This window comes from Tamandua tetradactyla, chromosome 15, assembly GCF_023851605.1.
Source record: "Tamandua tetradactyla isolate mTamTet1 chromosome 15, mTamTet1.pri, whole genome shotgun sequence".
NCBI lineage: Eukaryota > Metazoa > Chordata > Mammalia > Pilosa > Myrmecophagidae > Tamandua > Tamandua tetradactyla.
The window spans coordinates 82,894,345-82,917,272 of record NC_135341.1 but is presented as its reverse complement, the minus strand read 5'-3'; the positions used below and the strand labels follow the sequence as shown (position 1 = coordinate 82,917,272).

Genomic DNA, 22,928 nt, shown 5'->3' with positions numbered 1-22,928 from the left:
ATTAAAAAAGAAACAGTTTCATATTGAGAGCTTTTTTACCCTGGAAATTCGGTGAATTTTTGAATTCTGAAACTGAAAGAGTTTCAGAGGGGACTTTGAGCTGCCTTAACTTTAATTTCAAGTATTTTGTAGTGTGTGTATCTTAAAGAATGATTTTTCAGTTTAATCCACCAATGGAGGTTTTTAATGAGATGAGTTTATTAGCAGACTCTCATGCATTTCTCTTTAAAAAGAGGTTAATTACACAAGTGCTTTGTTTTTTTGTCCCTGATGGGCTTTTTCATGAATATATACTTATTAGAACTGTATTTTAAGACGTTTTGCCTGAGCATGAGCAGTGTCTCTATAATCAGACTAGGTCCCTATGTTTAGTTTTCGAAGATAGAGCTGGTTTGCTAAGAATTATGATTAGGCTTAGAAGTCTCGGTGTATCACGTAACCGCTAGAGCACTGCTGCTCAAAAGTGTGATCCCTATGCTGGCTGCTATGTCCATTGTGACATACTACAGAGATTGAGACTGGAGGGTTTGCATGTGTTGAATTAAAAAAAGAAATGTGGATTTGTATTTTGTATGTCTTTATTTCTGTATTCACTTTTTTTTTTTTGGATGCATAGTCTGGGAATCGAACCTGGGTCTCCCTCATGGAAGGTGAACATTCTACCACTGAACCACCTGTACACCCCCTCCAATTCAATTTTAAATTGTATTTTAGAAAAGTATTTGTTTATAACAATTGAAAGAAAGAAAACAACAAACCAACAAACTCCGGTTCTTTACCACGAAATAGTTTGAGAAGCACAGATAATTGTCAAATATCCAGGCTCCAACTTCAGAAAGCCTCGTGCCCAATGGATTTATAATATATATATATTTAATGGAGGTTTTTAATGAGATGAGTGTAGATTCCAGGCAGTTGTAAGAAACAAAACAATAAATGTTCTCAAATTGACTGTGGTGATGGTTACACAAGGAATTGTACACTTTAAAGGGATAAATTATGATATGTGAGTTATATCTTAATAAAACTACTAAAATAGAAAAAATAATACAGAAAGATCCATTGTATGCTTTGCTGGGTTTCCCCCAATAGTTACTTTGTTTAAAACTATATTGTGATATTACAAGCAGGATATTGACCTTTATATAATCCACCAATATTATCCATATTTCCTCTTCTATTTGTATTCATTTGTGTATATGTGTGTGTGTGTATGAATGTGTTTAAATTTGATGCAGCTTTATCACCTGTGTAGATTCATGTATCTACCACCTCAGTCAAGATAACTGAACACTTCAAGGATCCCTCCTGTTGTCCTTTTATAACCAAATCCACCTCCTGCTCCTACCTCTTAGCCTCCCCTTGCTCTGTCTCTAACCCCTGGCACTCACCAATGTCATCCATTTTGTCATTTCAAAACACTTATATAAATGAAACCATAGAGTGTGTAACTTTTTGGTAGCTTTAAAAAATAATTTGGTAACATATATAGTACGTTAATTTATCACTTTAAGCATTTTTTCTGACATACAATTTTTTTTGGATGTGTTCACACACCATACAAAGCATCTGAAGTGTACCGTCAGTGGCTCAGAGTATCATTGCGTAGTTGTGCATACATTGCCATGATCAATTTTAGAACATTTTCATTACTCCAGAAAAGAACTAAAAATGAAAAATAAAACCCAAAGCCTCTCATACCACTTATCCCCCCCATTATTGAGCCATAGTATTTGTGTAGTGCATTTTGTACCTGTTGATGAAAGAATATTAAGATATTACTGTTAACTGGAGTCCGTAATTTGCAATAGGTACATTTTTTTTCGTATACCCCTCTATTTTAAAAAATATTTTTATTGAGATATCTTCATGCATGCAGTCCATCCAAAGTATATAATCAACAGCCTGCAAGAATTTGGCAATGAGACCTACAAGAGATAAAGGGAGCTCTGTCGACTGAAAGAAGACTTAAGAGAGAGGAGGCCTGGAGGAGGGTATACAACTGAAGAGTATGAACAAAAGTAACTGAAAGGATAAAAAGTGAGAGAGGGAAAAGAATATTTAGATTTGATAAATAAAAACTAAAGGTTAAGGTGCTAGACCCAAGAATTCGTTTTATAATAGTAAATTTTAATGTTAATGGACTAAACTCAATAATTGAAAGACACAGATTGACAGAATGGATGAATAATATGATCTATCTATATGCCACTCATAAGAGAATTATCTTAGATCCAAGGATGCAAACAGATTAAAGGTGAAAGGTTGTACATAGATGTTCTATGTAAGCTGTAACCAAAAGAAAGCATAAGTAGTTATAGTAATAACAGATTAGATGGATTTTACATGTTAAGATATGACACAAAATTTTCAAGTTAATTGTGAAAACATTTGCTTTAAAAAGATTTTTGAAAAACTGCCAACCAAGAATTCTATATCCAGCAAAATTGTCCTTCAAAAATGAGGGAGAAATTTAAACATTTTCAGACAAAAAATCACTGAGAGAATTTGTGACCAAGAGACCAGCTTTGCAAGAAATACTAAAGGGAGCACTAGAGACAGATATGAAAAGACAGAAGAGAGAGGTGTGGAGAAGAGTGTAGAAAGGAAGACTATGAGTAAAGGTAAAAAGAAGGAAAGTTAGATATGACATATAAAATCCAGAAGGCAAAATAGTAGAACAAAGTACTACCTGTGCAGTAATAACACTGGATGTTAATGGATTAAACTCCCCAATCAAAAGACATGGACTGGCAGAATGGATTAAAAAACAGGACCCGTATATACGTTGTCTCTACTCAAAGGACATGAGGGCAAGGACACAAATGGACATTTGCACACCAATGTTTATAGCAGCATTATTTACAATTACCAAGAGATAGAAACAGCCAAAATGTCCATCAGCAGACAGGTGACTAAATAAACTGTGGCATATACATAGGATGGAATATTATGGAGCTGTAAGACAGAATAAAGTTATAAAGTATGTAACAACATGGATGGACCTTAAGGACATTATGCTGAGTGAGATTTGCCAAAAACAAAAGGACAAATACTGGCTGGTCTCACTGATATGAATTGGCATTAGTGAACAAACTTGGAATGTTTCGTTGGTGACAGAGACCATCAGGAGATAGAAATAGGGTAAGATATTGGGTAATTGGAGCTGAAGGGATACAGATTGTGCAACAGTACTGAATATAAAAACTCAGAAATGGACAGCACAAGACTACCTAACTGTAATACAATTATGGTAAAACACTGAATGAAGCTGCATGTGAGAATGATAGAGGGAGGAGGGCTGGAGGCATAAATGAAATCACAAAGAAAAATAGACGATAAAGATTGAGATGGTATAATCTAGGAATGCCTAGAGTGTATAATGATAGTGACTAAATGTATAAATTAAAAAAAATGTTTTTGCATGAGGAAGAACAAAGGAATATCATTACTGCAGGGTGCTGAAAATGGGTGGTAATTAATATTTTAAAATCTCAACTTATGTTTTATACTAAAGCAAAAAAAATGTTTATTTGGTAGAAAATTTATATTTTGACTAGTGCATGTCGTAATATAACTTATGTAGATAGTTGGTTGAACAATATAAGTACATGGAACTTTGAGTAGGACATGAGATTTTGTTGGTTTGTCCACAGTGATGCCCTGATGAATCCCAGAGTGATTTGATCAGTGAGCGGAAAAGTATTTGCAAAGTCCCCTCCGGGGAATGGTGAGAACGGGGAAAAATTCAACCCCCCTAGTTGAATTCTTGATATTCTCAGAAGCAATGTGGACAACCAAAGCTACAGGCTGAGCCCCCAGTCTTGGGGTTTGTTCATATGAAACTTAACCCCACAAAGGACAGGTCAAGCCTACTTAAAATTAGGCCTAAGAGTCATCCCCAAGAGAGTCTCTCTTTTTTTTTTTTTTTTTTAACTTTTTTATTAATTAAAAAAATAAACAAAACATTAAGAGATCATTCCATTCTACATATACAATCGGTAATTCTTAATATCATCACATATTCATCATTTCTTAGAACATTTGCATCAATTTAGAAAAGAAATAAAAACACAACAGAAAAAGAAATAAAACGATAACAGAGAAAAAAAGATTATACATACCATATCCCTTACCCCTCGCTTTTATTTTATTTATTTATTTTAACATTTGTTCCCCCTATTATTTATTTTTATTCCATATGTTCTACTCTTCTGCTGATACAGTAGCTAAAAGGAGCATCAGACACAAGGTTTTCACATTCGCAGAGTCTCATTGTGAAAGCTATTTCATTGTTCAATCATCATCAAGAAACATGGTTACTGGAACACAGCTCTACATTTTCAGGCAGTTCCCTCCAGCCTCTCCACTACATCTTGAACAACAAGGTGATATCTACTTAATGCATAAGAATAACCTCCAGGATAACCTCTCAACTCTGTTTGGAATCTCTCAGCCATTGACACTTAGTCTCATTTCACTCTTCCCCCTTTGGTCGAGAAGGTTCTCTCAATTCCTTGATGTTAATTCTCAGCTCATTCTAGGGTTTTTTCTCAGTCGCTTGATGCTGAGTCTCAGCTCATTCCAGGATCTCTGTCCCACGTTGCCAGGAAGGTCCACACCTCTGGGAGTCATGTCCCATGCAGAGAGGGGGAGGGTGGTGAGCCTGCTCGTCGTGTTGGCTGGAGAGAGAGGCCACATCTGAGCAACAAAAGAGGCTCTCTTGGGGGTGACTCTTAGGCCTAAATTTTAAGTACACTTGACCTATCCTTTGTGGGGTTAAGTTTCATGTGAACAAACCCCAAGACTGGGGGCTCAGCCTATACCTTTGGTTGTCCACATTGCTTGTGAGAATATCAAGAATTCAACTTGGGGAAGTTGAATTTCTCCCCACTCTCACCATTCCCCGAAGGGGGCTTGCAAATACTTTTCCAGTCACTGATCAAATCACTCTGGGATTCATCAGGGCATCACTCTGGACAAACCAAGAAAATCTCATATGCTACCTGAGATTCCAAGTACTTATGACATTCACTCAAACTATCTACATGAGTTATATTAGGAAATGCTCTATTCAAAATATAAATTTTGTAACAAATAAACATTTTTTGCTTTAGTCTCACACATAAGGTGACAGTTTAAAGTATTAATTATCATCTATTTTCAACACCCTGCAATAATGACATTCCTTTGTTCTTCCTCAGGCAAAAACATTTCTTAAATTTGTACATTGTACATTTCACTATTATTATACACTCTAGGCATTCCTAGATTATACCATCTCGATCTTTACCATCTATCTTTCTTTCTGATTTCATTTATGTCCCCAGTCCTCCTCCTTCTGTCATTCTCACATGCAGGTTCATTCAGTGTTTTAGCATAATTACATTACTGTTAGGTAGTATTGTGCTGTCCATATCTGAGATTTTATATTCAGTCCTGTTGCACAATCTGTATCCCTTCAGCTCCAATCACTCAATATCTCACCCTATTTCTATCTCCTGATGGTCTCTGTTACCAATGAAATATTCTAAGTTTATTCACTAACGTCAGTTCATGTCAGTGAGACCATACAGTATTTGTCCTTTTGTTTCTGGCTAATCACACTCAGCATAATGTCCTTAAGATCCATTCATGTTGTTACATACTTCATAACTTTATTCTGTTTTACAGCTGCATAATATTCCATCTTATGCAAATGTCACGGTTTGTTTAGACAACTGTCTGTTGATGGACATTTTGGCTGTTTCCATCACTTGGTAATTGTTAATAAGGCTGCTGTAAACATGTAAATGTCCATTTGTGTGCTTGGCCTCGTGACCTTTGAGTAGAGACAGCATACACATGGGTCCTGTTTTTTAAACCATTCTGCCAGACTATGTCTTTTGATTGGAGAGTTTAATCCATTAACATTCAGTGTTATTACTGTATGGGTAGTACTTTCTTCTACTATTTTGCCTTCTGGATTTTATATGTCATATCTAATTTTCCTTCCTTTTACCTTTACTCATAGTCTTCCTTTCTACATTCTTCTCCACACCTCTCTCTTCTGTCTTCGTATCTGTCTCTAGTGTTCCCTTTAGTATTTCTTGCAGAGCTGGTCTCTTGGTCACAAATTCTCTCAGTGATTTTTTGTCTGAAAATGTTTTCATTTCTCCCTCATTTTTGAAGGGCAGTTTTGCTGGATATAGAATTCTTGGTTGGCAGTTTTTCTCTTTTAATAATTTAATATATCATCCCACTGTCTTCTCGCCTCCATGGTTTCTGCTGAGAGATCTGCGCATAGTCTTACTGGGCTTCCCTTGTATGTGATGGATTGCTTTTCTCTTGCTGCTTTCAAGATCCTCTCTTTCTGTTTGACCTTGGACATTCTGATTATTAAATGTCTTGGAGTATGTCTATTTGGATCTGTTCTCTTTGGGGTACGCTGCACTTCTTGGATCTGTAATTTTAAGTCTTTCATAAGAGTTTGGAAATTTTCAGTGATAATTTCCTCCATTAGTTTTTTCCTTTTCCATTCTCTTCTCCTTCTGGGACACCCACAACACCTATATTCATGCGCTTCATATTGTCTTTCAATTCCCTGAGTCCCTGCTCATATTTTTCCATTTTTTTTCCTGTAGTTTCTGTTTCTTGTTGGATTTCAGATATTCTGTCCTCCGGTTCATTAATCCTATGTTCTGCCTCTCGAAATCTACCATTGTGGGTTTCCATAGTTCTTTTCATCTCTTCTACTGTGTCTTTCATTCCCATAAGTTCTGTAATTTGTTTTTTCAGACTTTCAGTTTCTTCTTTTTGTTCCTTCCTTGCCTTTTTTATATCCTCCCTCAATTCATTGATTTGGTTTTTGATGAGGTTTTCCATGTCTGTTCGTATATTCTGAATTAGTTGTTTCAGCTCCTGTATGTCATTTAAATTGTTGGTTTGTTCCTTTGACTGGGCCATATCTTCAATTTCCTTAGTGTGATTTTTTATTTTTTGCTGGCCTCTAGGCGTTTAATTACCTTAATTAGTTTATTCTGGAGATTGCTTTCACTTCTTTTATCTAGGGTTTTCTTGCTGGATGAATTTGTTCTCTATCTGTTCTTTGACATTCTGTTCAGCTTTATCTGAACCTTTAGCTTAGGTTTTTTTTTTTTTTTTTTTTTAATTTTTTTTATTAATCAAAAAAAGAAAAGAAATTAACACAACATTTAGAAATCATTCCATTCTACAAATGCACTCAATAATTCTTAGTATCGTCACATAGATGTATGATCATCATTTCTTAGTACATTTGCATCGATTTAGGAAAAGAACTAGCAAAACAGCAGAAAAAGATATAGAATGTTAATATAGAGAAGAGAATTAAAATAATAATACTAATAAAATATATATATATATAAAAAGGAAAAAGAAAAAAAACAAAAACAAAAGATACAAACACACAAACAAACAAACAAAAAACCATATTTCAGGTGCAGCTTCATTCAGTGTTCCAACCTAGTTACATTACACTTAGGTATTATTGTGCTGTCCATTTTTGAGTTTTTGTATCTAGTCCTGTTGCACAGTCTGTATCCCTTCAGCTCCAATTACCCATTATCTTACTCTGTTTCTAACTCCTGCTGGTCTCTGTTACCAATGATATATTCCAAGCTGATTCTCGAATGTCGGTTCACATCAGTGGGACCTTACAGTATTTGTCCTTTAGTTTTGGGCTAGACTCACTCAGCATAATGTTCTCTAGGTCCATCCATGTTATTACATGCTTCATAAGTTTAGTCTGTCTTAAAGCTGCATAATATTCCATCGTAGGTATACGCCACAGTTTGTTTAGCCACTCGTCTGTTGATGAACATTTTGGCTGTTTCCATCTCTTTGCAATTGTAGATAATGCTGCTATAAACACTGGTGTGCAAATGTCCGTCTGTGTCTTTGCCCTTAAGTCCTTTGAGTAGATACCTAGCAGTGGTATTGCTGGGTCGCAATCCATTCTGCCATTCTATGTCTTTTGATTGGGAAATTCAGTCCATTAACTTTTAGTATTATTACTGTTTGGATAATATTTTCCTCTACCATTTGCCTTTTGTATTATATATATCATATCTGATTTTCCTTCTTTCTACACTTTACTCCATACCTCTCTCTTCGGTCTTTTCGTATCTGACTCTAGTGCTCCCTTTAGTATTTCTTGCAGAGCTGGTCTCTTGGTCACAAATTCTCTCAGTGACTTTTTTTCTATAAATGTTTTAATTTCTCCTTCATTTTTGAAGGACAATTTTGCTGGATATAGGAGTCTTGGTTGGCAGTTTTTCTCTTTTAGTAATTTAAATATATCATCCCACTGTCTTCTAGCTTCCATGGTTTCTGCTGAGAAATCTACACATAGTCTTATTGGGTTGCCCTTGTATGTGACAGATTGTTTTTCTCTTGCTGCTTTCAAGATCCTCTCTTTCTCTTTGACCTCTGACATTCTAACTAGTAAGTGTCTTGGAGAACGCCTATTTGGGTCTATTCTCTTTGGGGTGCGCTGCACTTCTTGGATCTGCAAATTTAGGTCTTTCATAAGAGTTGGGAAATTTTCAGTGATAATTTCTTCCATTAGTTTTTCTCCTCCTTTTTCCTTCTCTTCTCCTTCTGGGACACCCACAACACGTATATTTGTGCGCTTCATATTGTCATTCAGTTCCCTGATCCCCTGCTCAAGTTTTTCCATTCTTTTCCCTATAGTTTCTGTTTCTTTTTGGAATTCAGATGTTCCATCCTCCAGTTCACTAATTGTAGCTTCTGTCTCTTTAGATCTACCATTGTAGGTATCCATTGTTTTTTCCATTTTTTCTTCTTTGTCCTTCACTCCCATAAGTTCTGTGATTTGTTTTTTCAGATTTTCTATTTCTTCTTTTTGTTCAGCCCATGTCTTCTTCATGTCCTCCCTCAATTTATTGATTTGGTTTTTGAAGAATTTTTCCATTTCTGTTCGTATATTCAGCATTAGTTGTCTCAGCTCCTGTATCTCATTTGAACTATTGGTTTGTTCCTTTGACTGGGCCATATCTTCAATTTTCCGAGCGTCATCCATTATTTTCTGCTGGTGTCTGGGCATTTGATCAGATTTCCCTTGGTGTGGGACCCGGCTGGTTGAAAGGTTTTTCTGTGAAATCTCTGGGCTCTGTTTTTCTTTTCCTGCCCAGTAGGTGGCGCTCGTGGCGCTCGTCTGTCTGCACGGCAGTCGGCCCGGGAAACCGCGCGTGGAGGCGGGGGTCGCTGGCCTCCGCGGCTTGGGAGAGTGCCGGTCCTAATTGCCCAGCTGGCCCGAAACGCCAAGCGTGACGGGAGGGCCCCGCTATCCAACGTTTCCAGTCAGACCGGGGAGCCACGTGCGTGGAGGGGACCCCAGTCGCCAGCCGCCCTGGCTGGGAAAACGCGCGCCCCTCGGGTAACTCACCACAGCAGATTCTCCCTGCCCGTTCAGCTGTTCCAGAATGGGGTACGCTGTCTTTTTGGTCTCTATCGTGACTCCGGGAGCTGTTTCGTATTGTTTCTGTTTCTTTAGTTGCTTTTCTGGAGGAGGAACTAAGACCCGCGCGTCTTACTAAGCCGCCATCTTCTCCGAAAGTCCCTAGCTTAGGTTTTGTTTAACAGAGGAGAATTTTTCAGTTCTTGTTTTGTTGTTTCTTGCCCTGCTTGTGTGGTACCTTCCTCCCCCACACACTTAGGAGGGTCTGCTTAGATATTATAGACCCCAGCCAGATTTTCCCAGACCAAACTGGCCTCCTATCAGGAGGAAAGAGTCACCTGCGTTGGTTTGCCCTGAGCATGAGACCCAGCAGGTTGAAAGACTTTCCTGTGAAGTCCTGGACTCTGTTTTTCTTATCCTGCGCAGTATGTGGCGCTTGTCTGACTGCAGGTCCCACCAGCATAAGATGATGCGGTACCTTTAACTTTGGCTGGGGGTTTGTTGGAGACAGAGGAGAGGTTGTAGGCTGGTTTTAATGGCTTCAAATTACCAAGCCCTGGTGTCTGAATTCCATGATGGAGGGATTCTACCTGGGTAGGGCTTCACCCCTGCCTTGGGGAAGGCACAAGCTCCAGATAAGCCGCCAGAAGAGCTCACTTCTGCCTATGCCTGGGGCAGTTGCAGCCTGAAAAGACCTGCCACTGTATCCAGAGGCAGTCAAGCCTTTGTAGATACACAGCCACAGAAACCTCTGTTTCCTCCTTTCCCCCCCCCCCCCCCCCTTTTTCTATCAGTCCTGCCCCCTTGGCACCGGGGCAAAAATGAGCAACCTCCACTTTGATCAGGTTCACCTAAGCTGGGGGCCTATTTTTAGTAGTCAGAATTTGTTAATTAGTTCCACAATTGGCGTTTGATTGTGCCCAGTCCCTGCTGCTGGTAAAGTTCTTTCCTTTACCCTCTGGGAAGCGGCCTGTGGGGGAGGGGCGCTGGCCGCCGCAGTTTGGGAACTCATGGTTCTGGGGGGTGCTCACAGCCGGTCCAGCTGGTCCAGACTGGGGTACGCTGTGTGTCTGGTCACTGACGTGGCTCCAGGAGCTGTTCTGTACTGTTTCTGGTTATTTAGCAGTTGTTCTGGAGGACGAACTAAAACGCGGACGTTGTGAAGCCGCCATCTTGACTCGGAAGTGCCGAGAGTTTCTTTTGTTGCTCAGATGTGGCCTCTCTCTCCAGCCAACATAACTAGCAAACTCACCGCCCTCCCCCCTGCCTACGTGGAACATGACTCCCAGGGGTGTGGACCTTCCTGGCAACATGGGACAGAAATCCTAGAATGAACTAAGAGTCAGCGTCAAGGGATTGAGAAAACATTCTCGACCAAAACGGGGAAGAGTGAAATGAGATAAAGTATCAATGGCTGAGAGATTCCAAACAGAGTCAAGAGGCTATCCTGGAGATTATTCTTACAGATTAAGTAGATTTCACCTTGTTATTCAAGATGTAATGGAGAGGCTGGAGGAAACTGCCTGAAAATATAGAGCTGTGTTCCAGTAGCCATGTTTCTTGGTGACGATTGTATAATGATACAGCTTTCACAATGTGACTGTGTGAATTTGAAAACTTTGTGTCTTATGTTCCTTTTATCTACCTTGTCAAAAGATTAGTAGAACATATTGAATGAAATTAAATAATACGGGAAACAAATGTTAAAATTTAGTTTAAAATGCTAGTGATCAGTGAAAGGGAGGGGTAAGGGGTATGGTATGTATAATTTTTTTTTCTGTTTTCCTTTTATTTTTTATGTTATCTTATATTTCTTTTTCTGAATTGATACAAATATTCTAAGAAATGATCATGATGATGAATATGCAACTATGTGATGATATTGTGGATTATTGATTATATATGTAGAATGGAATGATTATATATTAAGAATGTGCTTTTTGTCATTTTTTAATTTAAAATTAATAAAACAATTTATAAAAAGTATTTTGAAACTAGAAACTTGAAAATGATCAGTGACAGGTCATTACTATAAAAAAAGTTGATATTTCTAATAACTTTCTACTTGATACTTTGAGAAGGTGTATAGTTTTGATAACTAATCAAATGATAATTAAGTTAGTGTTTAATATTTAGAATTCAAGAAATGCTGTGTCTGTATCTGTAGTTTTTCCCCCTCATTTGCCTTAATTTTTAATTGGTTTATGAAACTTACTGTCCAAACATAGGTTTATAATGATTATATTTACATATATATATATATTTTAATGTTATTTATTTATTTATTTATTTTGTGTGGGCAGACTCTGGGAATCAAACCTGGGTCTCTAGCATGGTGGGGGAGAACTCTGCCACTGAGCCATGGTTGCCCACCCTGCATATATTTTTTATCAATAAATGGTACATATATTTTTAAATGCCTAAAAATGATGTGTACCATTCAGTTGCAAAAAGAAAGAAAAATGGATATGGATGAACCTTGAGGATATTATGTTAAATGAAATAAGTCATACACAAAAGGACAAATATTGTATGATCTCATTAATATGAATAATTATAATATGTAAACTCATAGACATAAAATATAGAATATAGGTTACTAGTATATAGAATGTGGCTAAAGAATGGGGAATGGTTGCTTATTATGTGTAGAATCTTTGACTACCTTGAACTTAAACATTTGGAAATAGATAGAGGTGAGAGTAGCACATTATTACAAGAATAATTCACAGTACTGAATTGGGTTTAAATGTGGTCGAGAAGGTAAGTTTAGTCATGTATGTCACTAGAAGGAAAGTTGGAGGTTGGAATGCAGAACATCAACCACAGATGCATTCCCTACCCCATAAATGTCAGCGTGCCTTTTCAACATGAAAAAGTTAAAATGGTCATTGCCCAGTTGTCCCTGAAGATTGCAAGTGAGAGGGAGGAGTTGCAACAGAGAAGTTAGGATTTAACAAATGATTATGACTACTGAATCATTATATAGATATTTCTTTTTAGTTTCTAGTGTATTAAAATAGAAGGAAATACCTGCAATTGTGGAACTGTAACCCAAACTATACTTTGAACTTTGCTCTATAACTGCTTACTAAACTGTATTATGAAATTTATCACTTTTCTGTATATATGTTATATTTCACAATAAAAAATGTTTAGGAAAAACCTGGGTATGTATAACAGTTAATCTTGTGGTGGGCAGTGACTGTAATTAACTTTGTAAGTATAAAAAACATTCTTTCATGAACAAGAACAAATGTATGACATGATTACAAGGAGTCAGTAAAAGGTGTACAGTATCGTCACATCATCACCATGATCATTTTCAGAACATTTGAATCACTCCAGAAAAACGAATAAAAAGAAAAAAAAAACAAAAAAACTCAGACAGCCCAAACTCCTTACCTCTTCCTCTCATTGACCACTACTATTTCAATCTACCAATTTTTTTTTAAATCCCTTATCCTGCCCGTATTATTTATCAATTTTTTTTGCCCTTATGTTTTTATTCAGCTGTCCATACCCTGAATAAAGGGAGCAGCAGCCACTAGGTTTTCATAATCACATGGTCACATTCTAAAAGCTATATGGTTATACAAGTGTCTTCAAGAATCAAGGCTAAAGATTTGTATGGGTTACAGTTCCATGATTTTTTGCTTTTTCTTCTAGCTGTTCCAAGACACTGGAGACCAATAGAAATATTAATATGATTCAACAGTCATACTTATTTGTTAAATTCTTCTCTGTTATACTCCTCCTTCTCTTTGAATAACGTATATAGATAAGAGCAATAAATTTCAAAGTACATCACAGCAATTAGTTGTAGAACAGATTTCAGATTTTGGTTTGGGTTACAATTCCTCAATTTTAGGCTTTTATATCTAGCTGCTATAACCTTAACCTGGAGGCTAAAAGAAATACCAATATAATGATTCAGCAGTCATATTCATTTGTTAAATCCTATCTTTTCTGTTATATTCCTCATACTATAAGCATTCATACTTATTTGTTAAACCTGACCTTCTCTGTATAACTCCACCATCAGCTTTGATCTTTCTCCCACTGTTTACGGGTATTGGGGCTATTCCCATTCTAACTTTTTCATATCGGAAGGGGCTGTTGGTAATATGGGATAGAGGGGTGGAACTAGTTGATGTTCTGGAAGGGTTGGCCCCTCAGTATTTCAGGATTTATCTGGTCCAGGGACCCATCTGGAGGTTGTACATTTGGAGAGTTACCCTAGTGCATGGAACCTTTGTAGGATCTTGTATAATCCCTAGGTGTTCTTTAGGATTCGCAGGAATGGTTTTGGTTGGGGTTTGGCTAGTTATGATAGATAACAGTGTCTAACTGAAGCATGTGTAAGAGTGACCTCCAGTGTAGCTTCTCGAGTCTATTTGAACTCTTAGCCACTGATAACTTATTTGTTATACTACCTTTCCCCCTTTTGGTCAGGATGGAATTGTTGATCCCACGGTACCAATGCCAGGCTCATCCCTGGGGGTTATCTCCCATGCTGCCAAGGAAACTTTCACCCCTGGATGTCATGTCCCAGGTGGGGGGAGGGCAGTGGTTTTAGTTGCAGAGTTTGTCTTAAAGAAAGAAAAGCTGCAGCTGAGCAGCAAAAGAGGTCTGGCCTACTTTTGACCATTATTATCTCCTAGTCCCACTGTAGGACTGTCATCCTGTAATTCCCTTAGCAGCCCCCGGGGATTCCCTTTACATTTCCTGGGGATTTCCTTCACTTTTTCTTTTGTACACACTATTTTCTGGATATCGTATTGTTCTTACTCTGGTTGGTTTGCTGCCTTATTTTCGTGGAGCATGTACTTCAAATAGCTTCCCGAGATAAGGTGCATGGGAAGCAATTTTTTGAGATTTTGAATTTCTGAAAATGTTACTCTTATTCTAGATTAATAGCTTTATTAGATAAAATATTTTAAGGTTATAAATAATCTTCCCTTAGCATTTTGAAGACATTCTCTGTGTAACTTCCATTGTTGAGCAGTCAAGAGCCAATGTGGAATTTTGATTCTCTGTATGAAATCTGATTTTTACCTCACATAGCTGCATTCTTTATCATGCATATTTTCAAATTTTACATTGATGTCTCTTAGTTTGGGTCAGTTTTCTTTTATTTGATGGGTCCTTGGTGGTCCTTTTTAATCTAGAAACTCATGTTTTTCAGATTTGGGGGAGGGTTTGGGGGAAATCTTTCTTAAATTTCTTTCCTTTTTTTTTAAAAATGATCCCTTATTTTAAAACTTTCTCCTTTTTAGATACAGATCTCCTGGACTTGTTCTCCAATTTTCTTATCCCCTCTCTTTTATTATCTCTTTGTCCTTTGCTCAACTTTCTGAGAGATTTCTTCAACCATAGTTCCCATCTCTTCTATCGAGTTATTTTTTGCTGTCATTAAAAAATATATTTTTATTGACAAATCTTCACACACCTACAGTTCATATATAGTGTACAGTCAATGCCTCACGATATTTTTCGCTATCATTTTAAGTATTCAAGAGCTCTTTTATATTATCTGAATATTCCCATTATAGTATGATGTTCTGCTTTTATGAATTCAATATCTTTATCTCTCTGATGATATTAATGATTAGTAAGAGGAAAAGTTTTCCTCTCTCTGCATAAAAGTTTTTCTTACTCTGTATAGTACTTTTTCTGTTTGTTTTGGTCCCTGTGTTTCATATATCTTTCAGATAGTTTCCTAAAATATCTGGTGGTCCTTGGCTGTCCCCATTTAAGAGCAGAACATTAAATACCTATTGAAGTTCTGTACACACAGGTAAGCATCTGTGTCTGTGGTGGTGACTGTAAGGTGATAGACCTTGTCTGTTTCCTTAGGAGACATCCAGTGTCAGTACCATAATGTCTTTTCTTATGGGCCTATCACTTTTTTTTTTAAAGCAGTTTTATTGAGATATATTCACACACCATACATTCCATCAAAGTATACAGTGACTCACAGTATTATCACATCGTTGTGCATTCATCACCACAGTCAATTTTAGCACGTTTTTATTACTCACAAAACCCCCCCAAAACATCTCATACCTTATCCCCCCTATAATTGACCTCTAGCATTGGTGTGCTATGTTTGTTACTGTTGAAAGAATATTAAAATATTACTGTAGTCTGTAGTTTGCAAAAGGTACATTTTCCCCCACATGCCACTCTATTATTAACTTCTTATAATAGTATCGCACATTTGTTCTAGTTCATGAAATAATTTTTTGGTATTTGTACTGTTATTAATCACAGTCATTGTTCACTACAAGATTGACTGTCCTCTGTCTTAACCTTTAGGTTTCCTTCTAGTGACATACCTGCGTCGAAACCTCCCCTTTCAACCACATATACATACAGCTCGGCATTACTAATTATCATTGCATGCCATTCCATCTTTTGGCAGTTGTGAATCATGATGCCCCAAACATTGGTGTGCAAATGTCTGTTGGCATCCCTGCTTTTAGTTCTTCTGAGCATATATGAGAGTGGGTTTCTTAGCTATTTCTTTAACAGACTTTAGCCATGCCTTCTGCTTTAGCCACATGCTCAGCCCCACTTTCAGAAGTACATGGTAGGGGGGTGCAAGGGTAGTTTAGTGGTAGAATTCTCGCTTGCCATGTCAGAGACCTGGGTTTGATTCCTGGTCCATGTACTTCCCCCAGAACAAACCAACAGGCTAAACAAACAAACAAAAATTCAACAAATGGTACTACAATAATGGGGTACTCACATGGGAAAATAATGAAATGTGGCCCCACCATACAGTGTACAAAAAAAAAAAAAAATTCATGGTGCTGTCAATTCCCAAGCCTTTTGAAGTTTCTGAGTTCTTGGTTTTCTCAACCAAAGACTTAGTATTAATCTTCTTGATCTTTTGCCTTGTCCATTTGCTTTCTAGATTTTAAGTTTTTTTTCTTTTTCTTTTTTATTAGAGCAGTGGTAGGTTTTCAGAAACATCATGCAGGAAGTACAAAGCAGTTTTTAACATTTTGTTGCTGATCTCTTCCTTCCCATTCTCTGTACTTGTGGGGTTTAAGCCTTAAAAAAGGAAAATCTATAGATGATTTCATGGAAAGGGTCAGTCCACCACCTTTTAATTAAACTCACTTGTTGCTTTTCCCAGTATTTATTTCATTTCTTCCTACAATGAGTGGTCCAGAAACAAAGAGTGTAGACTCCAGGATCAAACATATCTGTTTGAATTCTGGATCTCCTGCTTACTTGTTATTGGGTCTTTGGTTTTATTGTTTTGATTTTTGGAAAGCTTAGTCAATCTTTGGTACTGTATTATTTAATTAATGGTGTTCCTTCTGGACAGGATGAGCTTCAAAAGAAGTTGGAAATGGTATAATGGGGCTACTTCATTAATTTATTAGTCAACAGATATTTATTGACTAGTTTCTCTATGCCAGTCTCTTTATTTTTTTAAAGTATTAAGAGGTTTATTTTAGGACTTGAGTTACGCAACCGTGGGAATTGCCAAGTCTGAATTCTGTAGGGCAGGCTGCAGTTGGAAACTCAGTGAAACTGATGTTGAATTCCCAAGAGAAACCACAGGTTGGGAACTTGATGAACGCATTGTTGAATTCCCCAGGAGAAATTGGCTATCTGGAGTAGAGATACAAATTCTTCTTTCTGACTGCTGAAATCCTCAGCCTCTAAGGCCTTCAACTGATTGGTTTCCTCTCATTGCTGAAGGCAGTCTATCAACTTTAATGATTTAAATCCATGAACTACCCCACAATGACAATCATACTAGTTCTTGCTTGACTAAATAACTGGGTACCATAACCTAGCCAAGTTGACTTATGAAATTAACTATCACATATAGGAAATACTGGACAAAAAACCAGTGGAGATGAGCCATCAGGACCTCTTGGAAAGGGGGCTTTGGTCTCCAGTTTGCTAGGGCGCTTAGTACTCACTAGGTAGGCAGATGAAAGCCCTGTATTTAACCTGCTTCTAAGCATTTGAGTGTTCTGCTTCTAATGTACTGTTAAAGCCTTACTCAGGATGATGATCGAAACACTTAACAGCCAGTCCACCAAGTACTGTCCAGATGGACTTATTCATTATGTATGGAAGGCTCAGTGCCTAGGGCCCATAAACCTTTCAGGCCTCTCCCAATGTTTTAATTTCTTTTTTTTTCACATCTTTTATTGCGAAATATATCGTGTATACAAAAAAGGCTTTTCCTTCTAGCTGTACCAAGACACTGGAGACTAAAAAGAAATATTAGTATAATGGATCAGCAGTCATACTCATTTGTTAAATCCTAACTTCTCTGTTACAATCCCTCCTTCTCCTTTGATCCCTCTCCCAATCTTTAGGGATATTTGGGCTACGCCCATTCTAATTTTTTCATATAGAAAAGGGGTATCGATAACATGGGTTAGGGGTATGGAACTGGTTGATGCTCTTGGAAAGGCTGGCGCCTCTGGGTTTTAGGGCTTATCTGGCCTAGGAACCATCTGAAGGTTTTAGATTTCTAAAAAGTAAACTTAGTTTGTGAAACTTTTGTAGGATCTCAGGTAGAGCCGTGGGTATTGTTTAGGGTTAATAAGACTGATGTTGGTTGGGGTTTGTATGCCAGTGATTTTAAAATAGTTACTGCTGATGCTGAAAATGTACCACTCCTGTGTTATGGTTTACATTGTAGTCTTACTAGGAGCTGACTTACAGGTAATGATTACAATTCAGGATTATCATTGTTAAATAGTTGTACATACGGACAGTGGGTGAATGCATAGGAAAAGCTTTCCTTTGGAATTGAGACTTTAAGGAGAAGTAGTTTTTTACTATAGAGGCATGAGAGAGCATGGTGTGTTCTGATAACCTCACGCAGTTCTGCAGTAGAACCAGTGAGAAAGGGTAGTGGCAGGAGATGAGGATTGCAGCCACCAAGAAGGTTGAGCCCATCTTTGGAATCCTGGTCCTGCTGGATGGTAGAGTGGAGAGCAGGATGGTAGGAAGGAGATTGGTGAGTGGAATGGCCGCTGTACATACAAAACCAGCAGGATATCACATTCCATAAGACCCGTCTCTAAGAAATGCTCTGAAGGAGCAGCATGCAGCTGCTGTAAGGTGGTCTGGAGAGGTACAGAACTAGGACTGGGAGCAGGGAGAGTCACCATAGGCCTTCTCTGGAGTCCTGTTGGACAAGCATGCTTGTTCAAGCATGTTTAATAAGTACTTGTTTTGTTACAGATGTCTTTTTAGTCACTGTGACCTCAGTAGCAGTGTCATCAGCAGTCATAATATCATTGTAGATATGAAGGACATAATTATGCTAACACAATAAAGTTAGCATTAACTATTGTGTAGGCATTGTAGAGAGTAGGACCTCAGTAATTTTGACTATGGAGTGAAAAAGTGAGTCTGATATCCTAAAGTTTGAATCGCATAGTTTTCAGATGTATTATTTTAGTGCTTTTAGTAGATTATTTTTGCTTTAATGAATAAATAACAATGAGAATGTGAATGATTACTAATAAGATATTTTATTCATCAGGAGAAACTTTCCTATTCTTTGTGAATCAAGTCAATTTAATGTTTAATCAGTTCACTTATTAAGCATTTGTGCTTTGTTTTCTGTTTGCTGTGGAGAACACAGAAGTTAGAAAGAACTGATTTCTGTCCTCACTGCATATGACTTTTTAAAAAAATTTATTTATTATATGACTTTTTTTTTAGGAGACTGAAATAATAGCAATGGTAGACCTTCTTATATTTTTAATCTTGGATTAATAGTACAGATACTGTAAGGTAGAGCTTGTAAACGGAAGGCTCAAAGTCCAAATTCAGCCCATAATTTTGGTCAGTTTGTTGTTAAAAAAAAAACAAAACAACCAAAAATGAAAGCAGAGAACAAAAAAAGTTCTGGTGTAAAGTTTCCAGAATTTAGAACCTAAAGAGTTTGAGTGAACAGGACGCTTTGGAGGAGGTGTATTTATGCTAAGCCCTGAGGGATGTCTGTGAGATTTGTGTAGCCATAGATTCGTGGAGAAGCCACTCATTTCTGAGTGCCTGGGTAAGTTAAAGAACAGAGAATGTTTTTGTATTTTCATTATAAAAAGATAAATAATATAGTGCATAGTATATTTTTTGGGGGTAATTTCAGTTTAGGTTAACAAATTATTATTTTGTGTTCATTTTCTGCCAGACGTTAAAAACATAGACAGTCATTTTCTTCATGGGACTTTTGGTCTAGTATAGTAGTTCTCAGAGTATGAGCTCTGGACCAGGAGCATCAGCATCACATGGGAACTTAATTAGAAACTCAAATTATCAGCCTTCATCCCAGACTTCTACCTTTGGGTGTAGGACCCAGCAGTTTGTTTCAACAATCCTCCAAGTGATTCATGCTAAAGCTTGAGAAACAGTGGTCTTATTTGTTGATATGTATTAACCGATTATCACAAAAATAAATTTAGTTAGAAATTGTGATAGTTATGAATGAAAGTCCTGGTGTAATGTCTAATAGGGAAGGCTGATTTGGTCTGAAGGTTTAGGGTACATGATGTTTGAATTGAGGTGTAAAGGACGAATTAGCTAGGCCAGTGGTTCTCATTTTGGGTTGGGACCGACCTTTAGAGGGCATTTTGGAAATGTGAGTTGGGGGCACCTTTAGTTGTCACAGTGATTAGGGGGTGAACTGGTAGTTGGTTGGCCACTGATTCTAGATGTTCAGTGATGTGTGGAAGAGTCCTGCAAAGCAAAGATTTGTCTTGTGGAACTTTGAATTATGGTTTCATATAGGTGGAAATCTGTGTTGTTTTTTTCTTTACTCTCAGCCATAATAGTGGGTCTGCATATTTAGAATTATTTGGGAGAGCTTTTAAAAGATGACTTGGCTGAACCCCAGATTAAACCTCAATTATTGTTTAAACTTTTTCTTACTCCAATATATAGCCTAGGTTGCAAACCATTGGTCTTGAACCTGACTTCATTTTATATATAAAGTATTTTTTTTTTGCATGGTTTTAATATGTACTCAGTTTCATCCGAATTTAACTGCTTTGTACATCTAGGGAACATGGCATGTTGTTTGTTCAGAATTTTACCAAGAGTTGTTTTCCTTTCTAAAATTCATGTCACCAGTGATATAGTGCTAGTAATGGTATTTGATTGCAAATAGAGCATACCCATGTCAGTCTGCCTTTGTAGGTGTCACATTCAGGTATTTTAAGTATCTATGCAAGCATATGACTGTCTCATTATGACTTCTAATGTAGTTGTACCAGAGCATTTACTACTAGAATATATACGATTTTGTGCTGAATCATGTTCCTTTCATTGCTCCTTTATATTGCAGATAAATGTTTTGCAAATGTGTTTTGCTAATCAGTCTTTCACCAGCTGAAATTTTGAAATTTTAATATTATCCAATTTACTCTTTTTTTTTTTTTGGCTTATGCTTTGGATATTGTCTAAGAACTCACAGCCAAACCCAAGGTCACCTAGGTTTTCTCTTCATTTTCTTTTGGATGTTATAGTTTTGTGTTTTACATCAGAGGTTGTCTTTTGAGTTTTGGTTTTTTTAGAGCGGTTTTATGGAGATATGTTCATACATCATACAATCCCTCCAAAGTATATAGTCTGTGTTCACAGAATCATCACATAATTGTGCGTTCTTAACCACAGTCAATTTTAGAAAATTTTCATTATTTAAAAAAAAAAGTCCCAAAACATCCTTATTGACCTTACTGACCTTTAGTACTGATGTGGTACATTTGTTATTGTTAATGAAAGAATATTAAAATATTACTAACTATAGTTCATAGTTTGTAGTAGGTGCATTTCCTCCAACATACCACTTGTTTGGACCCAGGCTGAGTTCTTGAAGAGCGTGAGCCAGTGTTCCCATGAGACTGAAAAACACTCCAGGCACAGAAATAACAGATTATTGGGACTTACTAACAGGAGAGATTTTCCAGTAGTGGCCAATCTGGAGGGATAGTGTTCTGCAAGGAATGGAGTGCAGGGTGCAATATGCATATGATTTTAGAACAAAGACATTCCATATAGTATGAGCACATTGGACCTCCACTATAATCGTTAAAGGGGCTTAAGACCTCATGCTTTACTAAGACCAATGTTTAAGACTCAAATACCATCAGTGCTGTTTTACATCCGTGATTACATTCTTCTTCCTCCTGAAAGATTGTTTACTTTCTTGACCTTTGGTGGAAGCAGTCTTGCTATGTATGCCCTGTGGTGTATTCCCACTTAGGAGGGGCCTGGCACACCACTCTATTATTAACTTTTTGTGATAGTGACAAATGTTTGCGCTGGGTCATGAAAGAACATTTTTAATATATTTGTACATCCACAAATTGTTCACTGTTTTAAACAGTCCCATGTTTTATCCTCAAGCTTTCCCTCTAGTGACATATATGATTCTAAATTTCCCCTTTAAACCACAGTCACACACGTTTATCAAGTTTTTCTAGAGTTCAGACCTTTCTTTTAACAACGAAGTTGTGAGTGTGAGTGTATCTTCATGTATATGGTTATTAAAAACATTCTTTTTTTTACCTAAAGCATTACTAGAAACTTAAAGAATGAAATCTGTTGAATTTTTTGGAGGAATTATCAGTGCTTTTGATGACTGTCCAAGAAGAGTAAACTATCTACTTAACATTCTTGTGAGTATATATTGTGCCAAATGGATTATATTTTGTAAAAAATTTATTGTAATATATATACAACATAGAATTACCCACTTTATCACTTTCAAGGAGGGAAGTCGGTGGTATTAATTATATACACAATATTATGCTCCCATTACCATCATCCATTATTAAAACTTCATCACCCTAAACAGAAGCACTGAACCCATTAATCAGTTACCTCCCACACTCCTAGTAACCTATGATCTACTTTGTGTTTCTACAAACTTGTTTATCTATGTACTTCATATAAATGAAATCACACAATAGTTATCTTTTTGTGTCTGGCTTATTTCCAAATGGATTGTTTTTGAAAAATAACTTATTTTTGGCGAAATAAATAGTTTGATATGCTTTGATATAAATCTAAAATTTACTTTATAGCAATGCTCTCATTTTAAAAAGGGGATAAATAATAACTGATCCTACTTCAGAAACAAAGCAACCAAGACTAGAGATTAAGTTACTTGCTTCCTAGCTTAATTTTATTTTGAAGATATAAAATGAAAAAGATTTTCAAATTTAATAGCAACGATTTGAGTGGGACTACCTAGAAATGAATTAAGTCATATCAACCCAACCTTTAAGATGCTATTAAAAGCAGCATCTTGTACTTAAAGTCTTGTAAGAGGGTGGACCATGGTGGCTCTGCCTGCAGAGTTCTCGCCTGCCATGCCGGAGACCCGGGTTCAATTTCAATTCCCGGTGCCTGCCCATGTAAAGAAAAAAAAACAAACATAAAGTCTTGTAAGAAGTTGAGACTACCAAAGAATGGGACACATTGCTGAGTGGAG

The 22,928-nt window shown here is 37.0% G+C and overlaps 1 protein-coding gene across 5 annotated transcripts in view; it reads left to right on the top strand.

Annotated features, from left to right (window-relative positions):
• Positions 1-22,928, top strand: part of PIK3CB (phosphatidylinositol-4,5-bisphosphate 3-kinase catalytic subunit beta) — a 293,706-nt gene that overhangs the window by 54,744 nt on the left and 216,034 nt on the right. For 2 of the 5 annotated variants that reach the window (XM_077130240.1, XM_077130243.1), the window contains exon 2: positions 22,007-22,110. The exons of 2 other annotated variants lie outside the window; for them this stretch is intronic. The gene's annotated coding sequence lies outside the window, so the exon portion shown is untranslated. Of the gene's footprint in view, positions 1-16,595; positions 18,836-22,006; positions 22,111-22,928 lie in introns of those variants that run through there. One more of the 5 variants, XM_077130241.1, reaches the window with a different exon arrangement.